Source organism: Lissotriton vulgaris, chromosome 2_1 (assembly GCF_964263255.1).
Source record: "Lissotriton vulgaris chromosome 2_1, aLisVul1.2, whole genome shotgun sequence".
NCBI lineage: Eukaryota > Metazoa > Chordata > Amphibia > Caudata > Salamandridae > Lissotriton > Lissotriton vulgaris.
Genome location: NC_141687.1, coordinates 1,660,582,112 through 1,660,604,537, shown reverse-complemented (window position 1 = coordinate 1,660,604,537; position 22,426 = coordinate 1,660,582,112). Strand labels below are relative to the sequence as shown.

The following is a 22,426-nucleotide window of genomic DNA, read 5'->3' as shown; positions in this document are numbered from 1 at the left end:
CAGGGATAGCGGACCTTGTATAGCGATTATTCCAAGGATTCCCAGCATTTGCCAAGATTTCCCATTGTTAAGCTGCACCAACATTATATCAGAAATAGCGAGAAATTAACTCCGGATATTGCAGGCATCGAATAGATTTGGTGTTCCCTGACACACAAACAACTTCCAGGAAGGATACCTTTTAAGGCGCTATACAAGACGATCCCAGACATGTACACACCACAAATGGAAATGGACATATAGGTACATATGCACATAACAGGTCAACAAATGCACATACATACATACATGCATACATATATATTCCCACCATCTCAGATAAACAAGGCATTTCCTCTGCACTCTCAATCCAGGCTTTACCCCTGAAACAACAGGGTTGCTAACAAATAGTTCTTACACTAACACTCAGTCTTTGGAATTCCCACACTATAATGACTCCAATCTGGCTACTGCTGGTGCTTCGTTTCTAGTCTGGTTTCACATGCATTGAAAGACTGAGACTTGCAAAGAGACCATTCACTGTGTGGCTTGGCTGAGTTGAGACCGGAGGTCACGCTGCATTTTCTCCAGGATGTCACTAAATGTGTTTGTGTAAACAGGTTACTCTGCCATTGGTTTGATTGTCAATCCAAGGATACGGAAATGTGCAGTACTGCCTCCTTCAATATGGCTAGATACTCTGATTTCTGTACTGTGCTGTGCTTCATGGAGCTACTTGTATTTTACTTGTGAGCTACCCAGTGGATGACCCATGCTCTAGTCCCTCCATGTCTGGATCTATGTTTCAGATTAGTCTCTTGGGTTTCTGTTTTCCAACAAGCCCATTTTTTTTTAACAGGGACCCCACATTAATAAATGCAGTTGCCCTGTGTGGAAATCTTAGGTGATTTGGGTAATTTAAGCATCACTTGTGTCTTAGGTCAGTTTCTTACCAAAACATACACCCCATGCCACCTAATGCCTGCAAACAACTCAAGTGATGGCGCTTAGAGACCAAGTAATTTCTACGTCCTTAGTTATACTATTTCCCAGAAACATAATGAGACCACATGACCTCTCCAGCATGACAAAATCTTAGTCCTCTGCATACGATTTTAGTATACAGTTCTTTGGAGTTAGGATCAAGGACCTTTCTCCAGTGCATGCCCTTGGATCCTCTTCACCACGCCATTCAGTATTTTCAGTCCATCACACTTTTGCACCATCATACAGACCGCTTGTGTAGGTAGAGGAGAGAAGAATGTCTCCCCTGCCACTTTCTTGTTGTAGTCACCTCTCATCCGAGTGTGCAGTGTGAGAAAACTCTTGATCATAGCAGTGAATTCCTATTGCACCCCTCTGCAGCAGTCTATTCGCTGACCCTGTAAAGGTAACTCGTAGCTCTTAATTCGCAGATCTCCTAATGCAGAAAAGCTATCCCATGCTACTTGCTGATTGTGAACATTGCACTTGAAGTGTATGAACCTCCCATGCCTGTCTGTAACTGTACCCTCAATTCTTAGCACTTGGATCCCTTGGGTTTGAAGGCAACCTAGCGCCCCAAAACATGACTTTGTTTGTGTAGGTTGCTCCAGCAGTCCAGGGATATGTAAGCATTCCAGAAGACGTTCTTAGATATTTCAGGACTATAAAAATTACTCATCCACCTCAATTCCAGCAGAATCACATGCATTTAAGTATTATCAAAGAATACTTTTGAGTCTGTTTCAGTAAAATGAAATACAAGGTTCCTTTCAAACATTAGTTTGCAGCCCAAATTTGTTTAAGTAAGTGAAAAAAATATTTTAGACCCCCTACCTCTCTTTAGGCATATGAATTATGAGGGGTGCCATGTGTGTATAAATAAACCAGACATCCTCTCCCATGAAAATAAATATGTCCCTACCAATAAAATGTCGGGGAAAAAAGTGTACTAAAAGTCACTTATTTACTGCTAAAGTGAAACATGAGGGGAAGAATATCGTGACACAGGATGAGAGGCTCTGATTTCTAAGGGCCCGAATCAGAATGATTTTTCTGTGAGTAGGTCCAGCTCTTGAATTTCCAGAAAAACCTACACGGGGAACAAAGCTTTGAAAAATGGTCTTATTGTATCCCAACAGTTTTTTTTGTCTTGTTTTTTGCATTGACTTGCGTTGTCCTCTTGTTTAAAATTGATATTGTGGATTATATGCTTATTGAGCCAATACTATTGTAACGTACCAACCTGTTTCGTCCACCAGGGTTCGTAAGGAGCCTCTCCTGGGTTTCATACCTCTTTCAAACCAAAGTGTGCAGTGAATGGAGGATCCACTTTTATATCTTGCTTACTAGACAGCTCATGCACTGCGAGTCATATTATGGGCTTACCAAGGACATACAGGGGCTTGAAGCTTGCCGATTTCTTACCGTTCGATCGCTTTCCTGTCGCTCTTATTTGCCTACTTGTTAGTTGCGTCCCAGCTTGTCAGTCTTGTGTTCGTTTTTTCCCCAGGAGCATTCCACTTTACCATCACTTTTGACGGCCTAACTTCTATGCTTCCAATGCTTGCTGTTCAAGCACCACCTCTTTTTGGTTTTCTGTTAAGTACTCTTATCAGAGTGCATGTTAGTTCCAGTGGTCTCCCTACCTCCCTTCTGTATTTCTCTTCCCATAACTGTTGGTCCTTGTTGCATGTGAGGTTCTCCCCACCCCCTCCATGTTACGCTCACCCTTGTGTACTCCTCCCCACCGTTGATTTGTTTACTGCGTGTGTATCCTCCCCACCCGCCCTGTTTTCCTTTCCCCCCACCTGTGCCCTTCTCTTTTGCAACGCCCATTGCTTTTCCTCCTCATCCCTGTACAACAGCCCCCCCCCCCCCCCCCCATTGCCTGCTCACTGATGTGCTGGTCCCCTGCCCTCTTCGGGTTGCTCTCACCTTTTGTGTCTCCTCCCCGCCCATGCCCTGTGTTGCTTCTTCCTCACTCTTTAAAAAAAAATGTTTTAGTTACCGATCCAACTTGTGTGTAGGGGCGGGAGTTTAGTGGCTGCATCATTTTCTAGGTGTGTGGGTGGCGCGCACATGTACAAAAAGACGTAGGCGGACATGTCAGACTTTTTATTTTTTATAATTCCTTATCCTCATGGATACTGTGCAGCATGGATAAAAATCATTGGCCTAAAGGTGAGGCCTGTTGGTTTGCCAATGCTTGTTAATTTGTGCCAGTAGAGGACAACAGACTTTATTCACAAATCCTCTTGGGGGACTGACCCACCCACCACCCCAAATCTCATACCCTTTCCTTTCTGCTTCCCACTACTTCTGCTTACCAATGCTGGTTACTCACATGGCCTTTCTTGTTTAACACAGAATCTCTGGTCTGAGCAACCGGATATTGATACCCGAGGTGACGTGCCAAGGTTCCGAACACTGCAATGTTATCACAGAGCTAACGCCCAAGCAGCCACTTGGTGCCAGTTTGCTAAAGGGAGGAAAAGGTTCCATAACATTACTGTCACTATGGTTTCTGGCCATCAGTGTTGACTGAGCCCCATGTCATGACAACGCTTCCCCTGTAATTTCACGGTGGGTGTCTGTTGACATATCTGCATCAGACTTATAAAGGTGAGTACATTTCAGCATTGGCCAGAAAGTTAGCTGTGTCTACCTCTGACGTAGGTGCTTTCCTTCAGTCTTCACAAACTCTGTCTTGTTTGCAAAGACTATTTTTGTATTAGCGGAGTCAGCATTAATTTTTTTGCAATGACGAAGGATAACCATTGGTATACAGTGTCATGGGTCAGTGATTGACAAGACCTTATAATTGACAAGCTATTGAGACGGTCAGCCACTAGCAAGTGGTTACACGACGCTGCATAGGATGAGTAGTGGGGGTGGACTGCTTCAAGGGAGCAGCCATGGAGTGAGACTGTCTGGCACTGGTGAGCAGGCATGGAGTGGGACTTCTGTCGCTAGTGAGCATCCATGGGGGTAATATTGTCACTCGTAAACAAAGGCGGTGAACTGTCGCTAGCTAGAAACAGCGAGGCTGAAGTTGGTACTGTCGTTGGTGAGCATCGCAGAGGAGGAGTCAGAAGTTGCCAAGTTGTAGCAGGGTGGTTGGTGAGTCGCAGGTAGACTGCCATTGGCAGACAGGGGCAGAGAACTGTTTTGGTGAGCAGTGATGGGGACAGCCATTGGCAGGCAGTGGCAGTCTGGTTACTGTTGGCGAGTAGTGTTGAGGGAGCAAGGAGTCACAGGGGACTATCGCTTAAAATAAGTGGCAATGCTTTTGGTTGGTCAGCTGTAGAAGACAGATGGTGTCTGATAGGAGGTGGCAGGGGACACTGTTGATAAGCAGTGGTGGTAGGACTGTGACTTGCGAGCAGTGGGGGTTAATAGTTGCAGACAGTAGCAAGACTACTCTTTTGTCAATCCATATAGAAAGACTGTTCCTGGGTTTCTTTGCATGAGCCTTCATAGTCCTGGATATGGTGGTATTTCAAACTGTTGGTTCGCATGGATGGACTTTTCAGGAATCTTGTAGGTCCGATTTAAATGATACGTATAATAAACTTGTAGGGGGGTTTGGAAAGCAGTCTTCATTTGTTAGTCCATTGTCATTCACACTTGTATTCTGCCCACTTAAACATACAGCATGGGGCATGGATCATACCACATAAGTCATTGGCTAAATTCGCTGTCAGTTATGGAATTTTATCCTTTTACAAGGAGCACATCCGCAAACAAAGTTGTTCCCTTGCGTAGAACAAACTGGTATAGCGGTGTATGACTTTAGACCAAAATAACTTGTAACCATTTTTTTTCCTAATAGATTGACGATGGCACAGCAGCTTCTTCAACAATAAAGTTTGCAAAAACAATGATAAAATAAACCAGCATAGAACAATTCAAAAGGCGGGCAGCCAACGCCAGACATATTGGCTATGCCAATGCTGAGTGCTTTAAAAAAAAAAATTGGCTTCTCGATCCCTGATGGGGCTGCTGTTTTTGAGATGCAGAAATGTTTGTTCATCGCCTATGGGATTCCCAAATGTTTGTTCATCGCCTATGGGATTCCCAAAGACTGTATAACTTAGGTCGCGAGACGAAGGGAGAGTTTCAACATTCACAGCTGTTCTGGCAGGGTCTTTTTTTGGTGTCTAAACACAGCTCTTAAAATAATAGAATGCCAAAACTCCGCCAGAGTCTTAGAGTTTAATCCATTTCATAGTTTAAGGACCAAGATAAGTGGGGCATAATTCCAGGTGTAATCTTTTTTTAATGTATGTTGCTTTGTTGTGATAAAGAAGACCCTCCTGTGCTTGAACAAAGTGGTCCTAGCATGTGTGCAGATGACTGAGACATTGGAGAAAGGGGAGTCTGCCGGGTTGCCATTCCTAATGAGTTTCTGTATTTGGAGAGCAGCAGTTCTTGGCTCTGTCTAGAACAGCCCGACAGATGAGGCGCTTGGACCTAGCACTGCATCCTGGTGCTGGGAAGCCATTGCATCCTGTTTGCTTGTTGCTATAAGAGGAGAACTGCATATTGGCCTGTAGCAGAGACCTTGGGAAGGTTGCTCTTTGTTTCGTTCCTTGTGCAGAATCCTTTGGTTTCCACTGCCCAACTACATGACCCTAGTGAACTGTGCCTGCTTTGGGCAGCGACGTGGGTGGGCTGTAACTCAACCACCATGTCTATCGATGCAGCTCCTTCCGCCGTCTGACCTTAACAGTAGAGACATGAAATCCTGCTCCCAGTAACCGCTCCTGCTACTGTGCGTTTGTGTACATGATCTGGTACCTGTTCCTATCCCGGGCCTAGACATTCGAGGAGGAATCTCACCACATTGAGATAAGTAGAGGCGTGGGAGCCAGATTCACTAAATCAGTCCCGATTTTGAATGTACTTTGGAAAGAATTGCAAGTAGGATGTGAGTACGTACGATGGGGTTTTCTGCTTGTGAAATCTAAACAATACTATCTATTTTAAGTGTGGGCAATCCTGTTCATTTCACTCTTAATTTGTTTCTCCGCTCTGTGTGCGTGGGTACACTCATACACTGCCCTTTCTGCTCCCCTCCACCTCTGCTTAGCAGTGGTCCGTCGCTAGCCACCTTTGAAAGTGGTAGGACATTACACTACATTGAATTACGCGAAGAGAATAAGCCAGATTTCTCTTAAGAGAGTTTGACGAGTTTTCTCCCGAGAGCCTTTTGTAAAAAGGAAGTCATATGGTGCATTCTAAAGGATGGTTTTGACGTAGATTTGTTAAAAAGCTATAGGTTCTGAAAGGGTAATCGTGAAATATTCCAGTACTTTTTCATGGTACGCAAAGAAAGCCTGGCCATACCAAGAAACCGTGGGCATGCTTGGTGTGTGTGCATTCAAAATGACACAAAGTGTCATAGGCTTTTTTCTTTGTTAAAAGCCATACTGGACCGCGTCTTGGATGCTGTACAGCATGTCTAAAAGCCAATATGCCCCAAAGACCAGAACCATTGGCTTTGCCAATGCTTATTCAGAAAAGTGACCGCATTTGAATACGATCTCTTCTGGGCTTTGAAAATGAAGTTTACTTGGGAGCAATATTCTACCCGCTATGAAGATTGCAAAGAACGCAGCTCTGACCTCAATTGGCACAGACTCCGACTGCTTCTAGGGTTTACAGCGTTTAACCACATGGCTGCTGGGCGTTTCCCCCCCCCTGTGCTGGAAAATGCCATTTTAGTGGCGCCATGACGAGCTCAGCTCGTCATCAGCACACGACACCCGTGGGTGATGACGAGCTGAGCTAACCCTGGGGTGGGTTCATTTTCAGGAAGATGGACTTTGTGTTTGTCTGTAATGGTTCTCGGGTTTTAAGAACACGGAGCGTTCATGGATTTGTGGAACTTCTTTTCCTTACATATGCTTTTATAATTGACCCTTGATGTCTATTACCAGTACAAACATGTTTTCATGTTTTGGCCCATGTGCCCACCGTTACAGTAAACATTACAGTAGTTATTGAAGATGGGTAGTGAACATAACTTGCCTCTACGTCCCCGCCCCCCTCCCGGTCAGGTGTCTTTTTCTTCAGATATCTCTGAAGCCTCTCTTTCGTCGTTACACCGAGTTTAAGACCAAGCCCTTTGAAGGTAAGCAGTGAGATCTGAATGCACCCTCAGCATTTAGCTAGCAATAAAAAAGACGCATGATTGCAAACCAGTTTACTGATCTTTTTTGGGGCTAAGTTTTACTTGTTTCTGGACTTCTTTGACACTGTTGCTGTCGTGGTGATTTCTCACTTTAAGATAGTTACTTGTTTTATGCATCTACCCTTGAAATTGGTGTGCACCCCTGCAGGTCACGTGTTCGGATCTATGCGGCCGAAGTAGGCCTTCAAACCTTCCTTGTAGAATCAAATATGCCAATTTGACTTGGGCAAAGCAGCGCGTGCTTGAAACAGGTACACAATACTTTTGAAATAACCCCCCGCCCCCCTGCCCTTACAATAAAGTAGGCTGAATGCGGCCCGGCATCCGCGGCTCGTCTGGCAGTACCGTGAACTTGAACAAGCAGGCCCACCCACTCCACTGGCCCAGGCCGCCCCTGCGGCATTAGCGCGGCCTGGTCCGTCACGTGAACAGGCTTTGTGCTGGTTTTCTGGCGTGGAAATTGCAGCGCCTCATCTAAACCGGTGTCGGAAGAGAACTATAGGCCTCAGAGAAAGCTGCACGTTTTCCAGCTCGGTGGCTCCGAATGGCCAGTCAGGCTAGTGCTGCAGTCATGCTGGAAGGGCCTCCATCCGCTTCCGCAGACTAGTGACCTATAATCCACGTGCTTAGTTTGCAAGTCAGAAGCCCATGTGTTGGCTACAGTTTGACATGTTATTTATAATGCGCCACTCTGGTAATTGTAAACGGGAGTCTCCTTCGAGTCAATGAAGGAGGGGGCGCTGCTGCACAGACTCCTACGCAAACTAAATGGTCATCTACGCACATTTGGAAATTGTATTTATATAGGCTTACTATTCCAGACTAGTCGTTGCGTAGAAGATGCAAACCTTTGAAGAGGAGAACATCCTCAGCGCCCTAGGATGATGTAATAATAGTTTTGGGGCTACAGACCTTACGCCCTCGTTCAAAACTCACTGTTTAAGCCCCCTACTGTAACACACTGGTCCCTATATAACAAAGAGTGAATAGTTACCATATACAATAGAAGCCAGCCATTCTTAACTCACACTGACTAGGTACAATCTAGACAGCAGCAGTACAGGATTCCGACCCAGGTACAGGAAGGCATAGTAGCGGGTAAGCTTCCATAACACCTAAATGTGTATAGCACAGGTAACAGCAGTGAAAGCTCCCATTACACACTGGGTTAGTACAGCACAAGAAGCAGCAATACACACCCACACCTCTCTCTCCCCGCGCTGCAAGCTACCAACAAACATAAAATGAGCAGACACTGAACACGATTTTCTGTCTAAGCTCCCCTTAGCATCACACATTAGACAAGTGTATCTTAGTCCCGAGCAGTGGAGGTTTCCCACATATATTGATATTATACTTTGTCAGCTGCCAATGTGTAGGAATAGTTAGGTCAAAGTATCCATAGAGCGTTTTTTGTTTCGCTGATTATTGTGGTGCCGTAGACGACTCTGCAAGAATCTTACCAAAAAAGTATTTCCACCTTGGCTGCCTTTATGGATAATTTTGCACTGATCCGTTAAACGGGGGCCAAAGGGAAAGAGAAGTCCCAACACATTGGTTTCCCGAGTTAATTCCCACCGGTCGCTTGGCTCTCTGATACAGAAAAAAAAGCTGAGCAGATTTACACTAAATGTGAAAAAAGTTAAAACTTTACTTCAAAAGCGTGCTTTTTGTAATTTGGTGTTGGCTGTTTTCAAGAAATTAGTGCTTATAGAGGGGCTCTGGTTGGGCAAGAAGGGGATAATACTCACAAAAAGTTATTTTTAAACTGTGGGAGTCCTGCGGAACTGAATAAAAAAAAAAATCACGTCATTCTGATTGGCTGAGGGAGCCTTATCTCCAGTGGGCTATTTTGGCACCCAGTGATTTGATTTGTTTGCAGCAACACTAAACAAAATATTCAGGACTCATGGATTCTGACTCAGGCTCCTGACTTTTTTGAAATCCCATAAGGAGGAAGGGCCATATATGGGAGGAGAGAAGTCCAAAGGGCCCCCAGCCCAATTAAAATAAAAACAAAATGTTCGGGGCAACAGTACCCCAGTATCAGTGCTTAGAACATTAGTATCCAGCTAGCAGTCCTGTGGTCCCACAGTACCAAAAAGACATTTAAAAATAAATAGAAGGTTGTGGTCATAGACCAAACCCTGCAACCAGCCACCATTATGCAGGCTGTAGGTTGTGAGCAGTTAGAGGTGGCTACCTGCACAGATTTGGCTGCAAAGCGCAGAAGGGGTATGGGCACCCACAGGTGTTTTGACACAGGGTCTGGCCTCTGTTAAAGGCTGCGTGCACCTGATGTAGGTTTTAGAGACCTGCTTCAAAGTAAATTGTAGCTTAAAGCCTGTTGCCAAAAATCCTAGAGAAAAGCCAACGCTTCTGTTTACAATAGATATTGCACCAGTGGCTGTCCGAGCATGTGTCCATATTAAAGAATTCCACTGCTGTTCTATAGAGAAAGTCTATATAATAAAGACGCTTACAAGGGGTGAATGTTTATTTCCAGAAATTCACTGAATAATTGTTCGGATTCATCTCTGGAATGTGTGTAGTATATTTTACTACACTATGGAGGGTCGTCCTTAGGGTCTGTCAAAAAGTGTCTTATCGGTGGCAAATGCATTCCTGTCAACCTCTTGTCGGAAAATTGTGTTGTGTGTGAAGTCTTTTAGAGGAAGATCCTGATACGGCGTATTGTGTATAAGCTGTTTTTTGGGAGTGTTCAAGGATTAAAAGGGTGTAACCCCATTAACGTTTTTTTGAGGCATTTATTAGTTATGTGGTGAATACCAGTAAAAAGAGGGTAATGCCCTCCACATATAGGTGACTTGACAAATCTGCTATGGGTCCTGCTTGTGGTCAAATATGATTCTAATTATCACTTGATTGGTGATAGAAAAAAGGGCCCGGGTATAGCGTGTTGAATTACTTAAAGTTCACAAACCCTATAGAACGCCGTCACAATGACTGGATTACTTCAGATGTGTTGTCTTCAATAATGTAATCAGTGAGGTATTCAGTTGTAATTGCATTTATAGAGCGCTTACAACCCCTAACGAATCGGCACATCAGTGATTTATGCCGGGCAGCACGAAGCTCCGGAACCCATGATTAGTGGTTAGCCTAGTGTTATTGGTTGGTTACTGGTAGTTATTTGTTGGGATTAGTCTTGTGTGCTCAAGCAGTCCATTCCATGCAGTCATTCCAGTCTCTTTATGATGGACTAAATTAATAGGGGTTAGTTGTGATCACTAGTGAAGGGCATTTGTGACCTCATGCACATGGTTGGTGGGATTAATGGAGAAGTCCTAGGAGATTAAAAGTGATACCTATGCAACCATACCTAGAGGAAGGAGGAGAGATTGTGGTCTTGTAAATGAGTTATGGGCAGTGTTCAGAAATGCAGTAATGGAGAATAAGGCAAGCATGCATGCGTCAGAGTAGGTTGTGCTCGGAAAGAGGAGGCATGCAGAGAGTGGAAGGTGAAGGAGAGAGACATTTGAAAGATTAAAAAAGCATAAAAGATAGGCGACAATCAGAAGTTTTAATTAAATGTTAGCTTTTCATGCCAAATGTAAGGGATATAGAGAATACATTTGAGACAACTTGCAGTTCAATGATGTCATCACTTAGGTATTCAATGATGTCATCAATGAGGTATTCAGTGATGGCATTAGTTACATCAATGTGGTGATTTAAAATGTCATTAGTGATGCAGTGTGTGGTAAATAGCAGTGCATGACGGGAGCGCAAGTTATAGTTCACTAAACTATAGCTGGCAAACTTCATTACGTTTTGTTTTTTAAAACACTCGTTCTTAAAGCAATTTAACACCTAACTATAACGCCACTTCACTCTCGTTTTTCAGTGACTTTCTTATACGTAAGTGAAGATGTTATCACCATGCTTAACTACAACGTCAGTCAAACCTTAGTGTTTTTAAGTGTATATGTGTGTACATATCATGCACACACGAACATAGGATGTGTGCACATCATTAGTAGATAGTCTCTACATGTGTAGAACCTGTATGGTTAAGACACTCTTCCTTTACACTGAGCATTACAGCGCAGGGGGTGTTATGCAAGTTACCGCGTATTGAATGTGCTCCTCACTGGCAGCGGATGTGCACGCCTGCCTCACGCAGAAGGCGGCGCTGCGAAGTCGGAGCAAGAGCCGCAGAGTTTACTCAAAGCTCTAGGCTAATGAGACCGGATTTGTTAGTTTTTTTGTTTTTTTTTCCAATGCATTGATTAACGGAAACTCATTTTACAATTAAAATTAATTACCCGCTACTCCCTATGTATAGTAAAGAGTTTCTCTTCCTCTGGTGCCTGCCTGCTATTTATATCACCCCCTGAGGCTGGCTGATGGGTGCCTGTGCCCGCAAGTGAATGGCATCGCCGCGCTGCCTTCTCGTTGCCACCTTTTTACAAGTGCGAGATCTCCGTGCCCCTATCAGACGGCGGCTGCTGTGGGGAACTGCACCCTTCGCGGGGCCGACATTAATCAAATATTTATCACCGGTGTTTCTTACAATGTAGAACCGAGGTCATCCGGGCCTCCTTCTGCCAAGTGCCCTGTGCCAGCAGAGAGCATGCGGCTCCTTCCCATCCACGGGAATGGGTTAAACTCGAAGGGTCCCATTATATATTAACTTGTTTTATTACACCGCTTCATGATGCACACTCCCCTTCCTCAGCACTGCCCCTGGCAAGTGTCACTGTAACCCAGTTCAGTATGACTTGATTACCGACTTAGGAGGGATGGAAGGCCTTGTTTGCCTTGCCGAGATTGGAGCTCCAGAACCGCAGGTTAAAGTAGGATACAGATTTACTAACGAGAATCCCCGTGCTGAGGTGAACACAGTGCATAGTAGTCAAGGTACCCGCATTAGGCTAAGAAGTAATGTTCTACGTTAGGGTGAGGGGTAGAATTAGCCTATGTTAAACAAAGAGTTGAGTAGAGTTTAAATTCCCAGTAATTCTAATGTTGAAGTAGGGCAGTCTAGCGTTGGCATGTTCGTGTTAAGATGAACTTTAGAGGTAGTGAGCATCAGTCGACAATGCATATGCTAATTATACTTTTTGGTCCATGTAGAGGTTTGTTCATAGGGGTCCTTGCTAAAGTAGCTTGCAGCGGTAAATGTTTAATTTTCGTACTTGTATATAAATAAATATATGTAGATATATTTTATGAAGAATTCATGCCCCTTCTCCCCCTTTATTTAGCTGCTGAAAACAAGAAGTACGCTGGGGATGCCCAGACGTGGGTCCCAGGCACTCCACACCACTAGAGTCAAGCTAGCCGGGCTGATGAGAGGTGTTACCTCGAAACCGGTCCGGTCCTCGGATGCTTGATTCCGTTCTGGGAAGGACATGGCTTTTGTAGTTCGGACTGGACTGTTCCCATGGGGCACAGGGTCAGAGCTGATTTGCATATCGCCATTGTCTAACCCAGGGTGGTGTGGAGTGCAAAAAAACGATGGATTTGGGCCCAGATCTTTGGACTGGGGTGAGTGTGTGACATTGATCCACATTCGGTCCATCACCTGTTGTGTTTGCATATTCCGCCCTAAGTGCGCTGGGGATGCCCAGATGTGGGTCCCAGGCACTCCACACCACTGGAGTCAAGCTAGCCGGGCTGATGAGAGGTGTTATCTCGAAACCGGTCCGGTCCTCGGATGCTTGATTCCGTTCTGGGAAGGACATGGCTTTTGTAGTTCGGACTGGACTGTTCCCATGGGGCACAGGGTCAGAGCTGATTTGCATATCGCCATTGTCTAACCCAGGGTGGTGTGGAGTGTAAAAAAACGATGGATTTGGGCCCAGATCTTTGCACTGGGGTGAGTGTGTGACATTGATCCACATTCGGTCCATCACCTGTTGTGTTTGCGAAAACAAGATGGCGTCAAAGAGCCACAGACAAATTCCCGCATTTGGATTGCTCAGGCCTCTGACAATGCAATCTTGTCTTGAGGTGCAACCCTTCCTAACTTTCAATGCTGGCACCTACAGATCCCCCTGTCAATGCCTCTCAATCCTGAGATGCAGCATCAATTGTTATCCGAGGTCCTATACAAGAACTGTTAATGCTTCTAGTTCCTGGTGTGATGCTTTGCCCTTCTCTTGTAGCACTGGGAGCCCCTTTCAGCTCGGCAAGTGCACCCCGACCCTGACCTGCATCTCCCTCTCTTGGTTCGGCATTTGCACCTTCACAGCTCTGCCGATGAACGACCATCTTCACTTGCTGCAATTCCTGCTTCTGAAGAACTGACACTCGCAGGAAACTCAACATGTCCACCTCAGCCCTGACCCGCAACTCTCTTCACAAATGTTGTTAATTGGCACTTATTTAACATACAGTCTGCAAATCGTATAGCATTACGGTGCCTTTGACTTTACAAACCTTTCCATCGCAGACCGGCATCTGATTGGGTTTTATTGAGGTGTGTGGTCAGTAGGGTGGGTGTATATATGCTTCAATAAGTTGTTCGTTTTTTGGTGGGTGGGTGAGTTTGTACAAATAGTGCTTGCTCGGTAGATGTCCACTTGTAGATAACGGATGGTTTGTTGCATCCTCTAAAGGCTTGTTATTGGCAAATTGGAGTTGTGGTGGGTGTATATTCAGAGCTGTATCTTAGCATGTGCTGCTGTAAGGTGGTGTGAGATCTTGTTGTGCAGTGCTGCTGTGCATGTAAACACATGTGGCAATCCAATAGGAACACTGTGAGAAAATACATTCCTAGGCAATTATATTGATTCGGACCACAATATAATTGCCTAGGAATTTATTTTCTCACGTTATATTTCCCTGTCCTAGAATTTGAGATATATTAATTTCTCAGGGGGTCCTTGTTTTTCAAAAATTTTTTAAAAAAAATCCAATGGGAGCAACCAGCAGGCACCCATCACCTTCCATCCAGAATGCAAAGGCTATCATCCACCCACAGATCGGCATCTTCTGCTGTTTTGCAGTGAAGAACAAACTCCTGATTGTTGTTCCCCAGTGGAGCATTATCACCCTCGCCTGCTGAAAGCGGATGCACCCCCTTGCAGCACCAAATGAGCTCTAGATGGCCAGTAGATCAGGTTGAATAAGTTCTTTTTAACAAAGGGGTCCCTTGAAGAGTGTAAGGGAGGGTAAAGAACAATGGAATGGGGACAAATTGATCACTGATCGTTGGGTGAAACAGAAAAGGCCCTTTGCCTTATCAACTGCAAAACTTATCAGAGGCCCTTGGAGGTGCTTCCAATGGGAAGCCTGATTGCACCCATGGGTAATGTGATAGCAGTGATCAAACTGTCTCATGTCTCAAAGCTTGGGCCTTGGAGTGTTGCAAATGAATGAAGATCCAACTTCTTGGGTAGCTTAAGTAGTATTTATTAAGATGGTGGGATCAATAGTGAAAGTGCAGAGAGCCCCACCAGGAGCAGCCTTCCTGCTGCTCAGTCCATGCACCAACTGCCAACCTCACTCTTCCAACATTCCACAGCATTATCATGCTCCAACATTCCACACCACACTCACACTGGCTGAGCAGCAAGTATAACACACATCCCTTCTTTACGGTGAACAAGCACACAATGCAATGATCCAAGGAAAAGTATACATTGATAAAAGGTACATACATAGATATAACATGAGGACCCATTGCAAAGACCTGAAGATGACTAACGGGCATCAAAGTTAAGATCAAAAACAAAGAAAGCACAGTGTAAACATCAAAATGCAAAGAAAGCACAGAAGAAAGTAGCAATTGATCTGAATGTTAACATATGAAATGATGTAAAATGACAATGCCCACCCATGTACTCACGTTAATGAAAACCACGAACTGGGCAAGATAAAAACGGTCTTTAAAAAAGCAAAAAGACTACACTTAACTACATGTTCTCCCTTTCCACACAATACAAACAAACCTGCATTCTACTAGATCATACATAACCAACCAAACCCCTTATGCCAAAAACAAACCAGCTGGCCAGACTGAAATGAACATGAGCACACAGGGCTACAAACCCCAACGGTGCAGTAGAGATAACCCCACAGCAAAACAAATACACCAACGTGAGACTATCCCACAACCACAACTAAAGTGGAAGGAATGCGTGAACAAGCACACAAACAGTTCTCAATTGCAACATCAAAACTAGGGGTGATACCTAATTCAACCACCAACAACACAGAGGTAGTAGACGTGAGTGACTCCTACTCAGTAAACTCAAACACCACGCCAACCAGAGTGACTTACCTAAATCAACCCACACCAATATTGGTAGACCAGAGAGGCTTAGCACTTAAAAGCCTTTTCACTCACACCAACAGTGGATGATTTACCAAAATCCTCCCATGACCACACAATAGTGGTAACCCTGAGTGACTTAACACCTAAAAGTCAACTTAAACACAACACCAGCAGTGGGTAGTTTACCAACATCATCCCACAACCACCCAGTGGTGGTAAACCTGAGTGACACACCCACGAGCAGTCACTCGCAACACAGCAGTCCAACTACAGAACATACACTTTGACTGTATACTTCTCAAACACCACACCAACAGCGGCTTAAGCAATGAGTGACATAATCCATGCACTCATCAGAAAACACATAGAACTCATCGCCAAAAATGTTGTAAACGAATGAAGATCCAACTTCATGGGTAGCTTTAGTAATATTTATTAAGATGGTAGGATCAAGAGTAAAAGTACAGAGACCCCCACCAGGAGCAACCTTCCTGCTGCTCAGCCCATGCACCAGCTGCCAACCTCACTCATCCAACATTCCACAGCATCACCACGCTCCAACATTCCACACCACACTCACACTGGGTGAGCAGCAAGTATAACACAGTGGAAGAGAGAGTGAAATATATTCATATATTCATAGTCTATCTTTGGGTATATAGTGTTCATGTAGTTGCCGTTTAGTAGAAAGATAACTAACATTCAGGATCTGTAGCTTACTATATAGCTTAGTCCTCTGTATTGTATTGATCAATTTTCAAATTGAATTGAAAATAAATATTAGAGTCCATAGGTTATCATATTCTTGTATGGTGAATTATTAATTTTGTGCTCCTTGATGATCTCAAAACTCTAATTATAACGTTTGACAAAGTATTACAAATAGTTGCCAGCCAACCCTAGTTTATTCCCAATAGGAACATGGTGGATTTAAAATCGTGTTCTGGGAGGTCGTAAAAACTTCGATTTTGCCTCATCGAAGGTGGCCATATTCATACCATTATAACAGGGCTGTTTGTGTTTGTTTGTAAGTTTCTTTTGATTTGCACTTATTTTTCATTAAATGTCTGTTGGAATACATTATCTGTTGGATACAATACAGGTCCTGAATTTTAATTTACTATGTTATTTGTAACCAGTTTTTTACGTTCTATCAAATTCTATTTGAATTCTAGTCTTGTAGGTTCTACTGAAATGTAGAGGCAGCCTTGAAAATGCCCCAGACATACTCTCCACATGGTGCAAAACGTGTTGGCTGGCAACTATTTGTAATACTTTGTCAAGCATCATAATTAGAGTTTTGAAATCCTCAAGGACCACAAGATTAATAATCACTATACAAGAATAAAATGCCTTATGGTCTCTAATATTAATTTGACATCCTACAATAAATTAAATAGGACTAACCTATATGCTAAGTTACAGAACCTCATTGTATGACTAAATTGGCATGGATCCCCTAGATTGTTACCCCAAATCTTCCAGAAAATTACTGAACTAACTTTTCTGGTATATGGATTTGAGAGTGGCTGCATTGCCCCTATTACCAAGGCGTTTGGTTGTGGCTGGGGGTGGGAAGGATAAAGGTTGACATTCCAGATTGTATAGACATCTTCATCATCGGAGACATTAAAGTTAATGTATAGATTAAAGGGGGAAACTGATCAACTGACCTGTGCTTTCAGCATCATGTCATTGGTTTCTAATATTGATGGCACTCATCCATTTGTCTTTAATAGGCAATGATCTCTAATAAAGGGGTGCCCACATTTGGTCCACGAGGCACTCCCCCAGGCCACATTTACAAGATACATACATGAGATAAATTTACATATAGTCAATCTTAGTTTGGTTCATTCACATAATACGTAGTTATCCTGAAAAGCTGCCATGACTATTCGTCATGACCAACATTGAAGAACCCTGATGAAAAGGTTATGTTGCTGATTTGTGTTTGGCATTTTTTCTTTGTTAATAGTTGAACTTTGCACCTGTTGTCAGCGGCTCACAATAGTTTGTTTGCTAAAGTTGAACCATTAATCTCACCTGCAGGGTAGTGTCTCATCGCAGACGAGATGAGTGGGTATCCTTCTTTAGTTTGTACATATGTTTTAGTTATTTTGTTTTTCTGTAAATCATTGGCTTGTGTCCAGAGCCACTTCTTAGCGTTGCTGCAGCTGGTGCGGCAGACTGTGACTAGACCAATCTCTTCCTGAGGGTGGAGGACATGTCGTTGTTTGTGGGACAGTGATCTAGCAGCATGGTATGGTTGTTCTTCAGTGGTGGCAAATGTCTGCTTGTTACTGGCATTTCTTCTCATGTGGACCAGTGGGTCTGTCAGTGGGTGCTTCCAAGTAATCATCCTATTGCTCTTTTAGTATCACTTGCACATAGTGGTCTAAGGGGGAACTGGCATATGAACGGCCTGCTAGAAACATTGCTTCCATGGAAGAGAGACAAAGATGTGCTATTGTATAGAGTTTGCTCCCAAACACCTGTAGTTACACTTGGCCAAGAAACCAGCCCACTCTTGCTTTATGACCGGGACACTAGAGCCAAGATTTAACTTCACAAAGAGCCAGCTTTTTTAGCTGAAAAAAACTACACAGTGGCCATGAATCCAAGCTCCTATGGAAAGTTCACATGACCAAGAAGCTATTCTTGAAGTCCCTTATAGAGAACTTTGGCTAGGATGCCCGACAAACCAACATCGTTCTTTGAAAATCTGTAAGAAAGTTTTGTGCTAAATGCTGCCACAAAGCCAAACTTTTATTGTCTTATTTATTGAAGTCTGAAGCCTGTGACTGGTGTGCCCGGCTAGGGAGTTGGCATGACCTAAGAGGTGGTGCGTGCCAGTCCTTAGGTATTTATAATGTGGGTCCCTGGCTGGTTCTCTGGGACCGTGAAGGGGTAGCTGGGTCTGGAGGGCGTTAGGTGGGGTTGGCACGCTCAGATGAGAGCGGCAGTGGTGGGTGCACGGTTGCTGTGACTAGGGTGCCGCCGAGATCCGGCCTAGGAGGCGGCGGTCACGGCTGACGCCGGGCGGGGTGACCTGGGGGCAGCCGCTTGCCCGGCAGCAGCCCCTGCATAGCTTGGGCGCGGAGGCCGTCGTGTCTGCACTTGCAAGAATCTGATGCTTCGGGGAAGGAATGCCTCACTGCCTGGCGAGCTGTGCTCCTCTCAGCGCCACGCCCCGCCACACCGCACCGCGCGTACCTGCGGATCCGTTTCACGGAGTGCAGCCGCTATGAGGGCAGAGACGGGGGACCCAGAGCTGGGGTAAGTGTGTGCGGGAGTCGTGGCTGGGGATCAGGGAGAGTAGAGCCAGCCTTTCGTCCTAAACTGGACGCGTGCCTTGGGGTGTCTCGTCCCCACCCGCGGTGGGAATGCGAGCCCCGCATTTAAAATGAGCGGCATCACCTGTGCACAGGGACAGCACCCGGAGCGGTGTCTGAGGCGACCTCTCCTCTGCATAGGAAGAGTACGTGCTGCAGGCTAGGGTGAGGTGAACCGGCAGAGCGGGGTCCAGACCTCTCTTAATGCTGCAGCGCGCGGCATTTTTGAGGAGTATCGACAGTGCAGTGTTCGCCGTCTCACTTTTGAATAAAGTATGAGTGTGTGGTGCAGGGCAGCATCAACAGCACTGCCACAGTTGTGCGCCATTCACATCTGGAATAAACATGCTGGAGGCAGTGTTGAGCGGCATTGGCAGACCTCCGCTGAAATAGTAAGGGTCCAATCCAGCTTGTGGTGCGTTGGCTGAGCTGTCTCTCGATCTCATTACTGGATAGGCCTGGGTGTGTAAGGAAGAGTTTGAGTGCATCGGAAGAATTGTGTGTTGGGCTTAGCTAGCACTGGGATAGAAGCGAGCACTGAAGGTCGGAGTTTGAGGTGCATCTGATAAGTGCGCTCATCCCGTTGCTGGAATACGAGGTGTGCTCAAAGCCAGGATTTGGTCTCATTGGGTGAGACAAGTGTGGGTCTCTGTAAGGAATGAGCACATAGCTCTACCGGTCTCGGTTTAAAACTCTGCCAGTCAGAGTTGGGTGTGAGCAGGGCTTTAAGGTCCTGCCGGTTCTCCGCACCGGCAGTTCTTTAAAGCAGCTGCTGAGACGGGTCCCTATCGAACTCTCCATTTCTGCCCTTAACTCTGCGGCAGTACCATCCCTCACTGCCTTTCATGTAACTTCAAAGAGACTCCTTATAGTTCTTTCACAGTCTCATCATTTCAGAACTCGAGCATTTTCAATAATCTATATAACGAAGCAATAGTTGTTGCATATTCCTTATGCAACTAATAACCATTGGCAAAGCCAACTGGCTTGTTGTGAGTGTAATGTTACTTGTTGTATTATATATGTGGAAACATGGATGCAACGACATAATCAGCAAATTACCAGTGGGGCTACATTCTACTAAGCACATTTGTAGCTTACTCTGTAAGCCACGCCCCAATTACACCGGCCACGCCCCTATGAAAGACTCCCCCCAGTTTTTTCATCCCACTTAGAGCCCCGGGTGTTTAACCGCGGGGATGGATGAGGTGCTGGGTTGGGGTTAACCTGCCGTAGCGAGCCCACGATAGAGTTTCCCGAGTGCGCAGATCAGTATTGAGGCCCATGGGCTCCGTCATGGCAGGCTTCAGCACTGGATTGAGGTGTGTTGACGTAGCTGTGCAGTTGTGCCTTGTACACACGCCTCCCGTGGTTGGGCCCCGCTCACATCTCGCCTGTCCTGCCAACCTTCGGTAAACAAAGTAAAAAGAGCTGCAGGTAGGCCTCCCTGGCACCGTGCCCGGACACTGGGCACTGATTGCTGCCCATGACCTTCCGCAGTGCGTCTGTGGTGGCAGCGGGCAACGAAAGAGGCCCGGTGGATGCAGAGAACGCCCCATCTCCCATCCCCCGGGAACTCTTGAGCTGCACTCCCGCCAGTTCTTAACTCATTGCGTGTTTCAGAAGGGCACAGCGGTGGGAATTGATGACCATTCCAACCACCAGGCTGGGCTCACGGGCTAGGGAAGAGCGAATATGTGATTTAAAGTGTCTGGTATCACCCTGGCTGGCGGGTGACACTGTCTGCTTACAGCTACGTTTCCGGAAGTAGAACTCCAGCTCTAAGGTTTACCTCTTGTCTAAGAAGTTAATTTCGCTTGTATTGCAGCATTCTTGTAAAAGTGAAAGTCCCGTAAATAACGATGTGTGCTTCGTTCGAATTTGCATTTTAAATACCTCCTGCAGCGAGTGTTTATTTAATGCTGAGTTGTCCAGAAGGGCACCTAAGCTGTGCTAATGGAGCGGGAGAGCTCCAGAGTTAAAATAACTTTACCCCTCACTGACCTGTGTGGCTCGCCTTGTGCACAAGGGTGAAGCTACTGAAGGAGGCACCCAGTAGCCAATACCAATACTTCATAATGCTCCATGAGCGGCATAACCTTGAATACACTTCGACCCTAATACTTCGAAGTAGATCATGCCTAGGAGAAGGAATTTCTGTACTTAATGCAACATTTTTAGGTGAAGCCTCGGTAGTGAACCCAAACGTTTTAGTATTAAAACTTTTTTTTCCAAATAACATGTAGTTCGGTATTTTTTCTCTTTTAACCTCTTAACCGCTGGCTCTCTTCCTCCCAGTGCTGAATATAGCTCACGCTTGGCTGCATACGTTTTTTCTCCCAGATAAGGTATCTGTGCCAAATGTTTGTACTTTCTTTCCACCCTCCAGAGAATTCAAAAGGTGCCCAGGGTTTGTGGGTTTACCTAGAAGGGACCGAGAAAATAGGCAAAATATATCAACGTTTTTGGGGAGAAATGTGAAAATAAGTGCTCCGGATAAAAAGATCAGTTTTGTTTTACCTAAAAATAGTATCGGTGATCAGTTTGCTATGCTAATATCGCCATCCTCAGAGCTTTCAGGAACATACAGAAAATAATAACAATAATAATCTATGACAGTTTGGGCTTTTGTCAAAGAGGTAGCCCATTTTTAGGTCGAGCCTGAGCCAGCGGGCATGTGCTGCTCTGCAAGGCTTCTAGTAATCAGTCTGACTCCACCCACACATTTGGTTTTTGTAGCCATCAAATAAATGGCTTAAGGCGGGCGCATGACCCACCTCTTTAAGAAAGCTTCACTCGCACAGCGTTTTGCTTGCAGGAGCGAGCAGTGGCAGCTGCATTCCTTGCATTCTACAGCGCGCTTCCGTCCCTCTTGAGTTAACGCATATATAGAGCACTGCAGTGCTGTAGGGAAGTGGGCCGCCACCCCAACAAGCACTGGCGTTGCCAATAGGTCTCGCAGTAGGAAAGTTGGAGCTATTGGTTTTGTAAATGACAAAGCCCTTTATGTATTTAAAATGATAACCAAAGTGAAAGGCATTGTTATTTGCAATTGTAATGGCTCCAACTGTCGTACTGCGAGACCTATTGGCAACGTGAGTGGTTTTTCGTGTGTGAGTGGCGTTGTGTGTGTGAGTGGCGTTGTGTGTGTGAGTGGCGTTGCGTGTGTGAGTGGCGTTGCGTGTGTGAGTGGCGTTGCGTGTGTGAGTGGCGTTGCGTGTGTGAGTGGCGTTGCGTGTGTGAGTGGCGTTGCGTGTGTGAGTGGCGTTGCGTGTGTGAGTGGCGTTGCGTGTGTGAGTGGCGTTGCATGTGTGAGTGGCGTTGCGTAGTTTAGTGGCGTTGCGTAGTTTAGTGGCGTTGCGTAGTTTAGTGGCGTTGCGTAGTTGAGTGGCGTTGCGTAGTTGAGTGGCGTTGCGTAGTTGAGTGGCGTTGCGTAGTTGAGTGGCGTTGCATGTGTGAGTGGCGTTGCGTAGTTTAGTGGCGTTGCGTAGTTTAGTGGCGTTGCGTAGTTGAGTGGCGTTGCGTAGTTGAGTGGCGTTGCGTAGTTGAGTGGCGTTGCGTAGTTGAGTGGCGTTGCATGTGTGAGTGGCGTTGCGTAGTTTAGTGGCGTTGCGTAGTTTAGTGGCGTTGCGTAGTTGAGTGGCGTTGCATGTGTGAGTGGCGTTGCGTAGTTTAGTGGCGTTG

At 45.4% G+C, this 22,426-nt stretch overlaps 1 protein-coding gene across 7 annotated transcripts in view; it reads left to right on the top strand.

Annotated features, from left to right (window-relative positions):
• The window catches only part of PHACTR4 (phosphatase and actin regulator 4), a 633,103-nt gene that overhangs the window by 42,154 nt on the left and 568,523 nt on the right, over positions 1-22,426 (top strand). The window contains exon 1 of one of the 7 annotated variants that reach the window (XM_086957580.1): positions 18,579-18,686. The exons of the other annotated variants lie outside the window; for them this stretch is intronic. The gene's annotated coding sequence lies outside the window, so the exon portion shown is untranslated. Of the gene's footprint in view, positions 1-18,578; positions 18,687-22,426 lie in introns of those variants that run through there. 7 annotated transcript variants of the gene reach the window in all.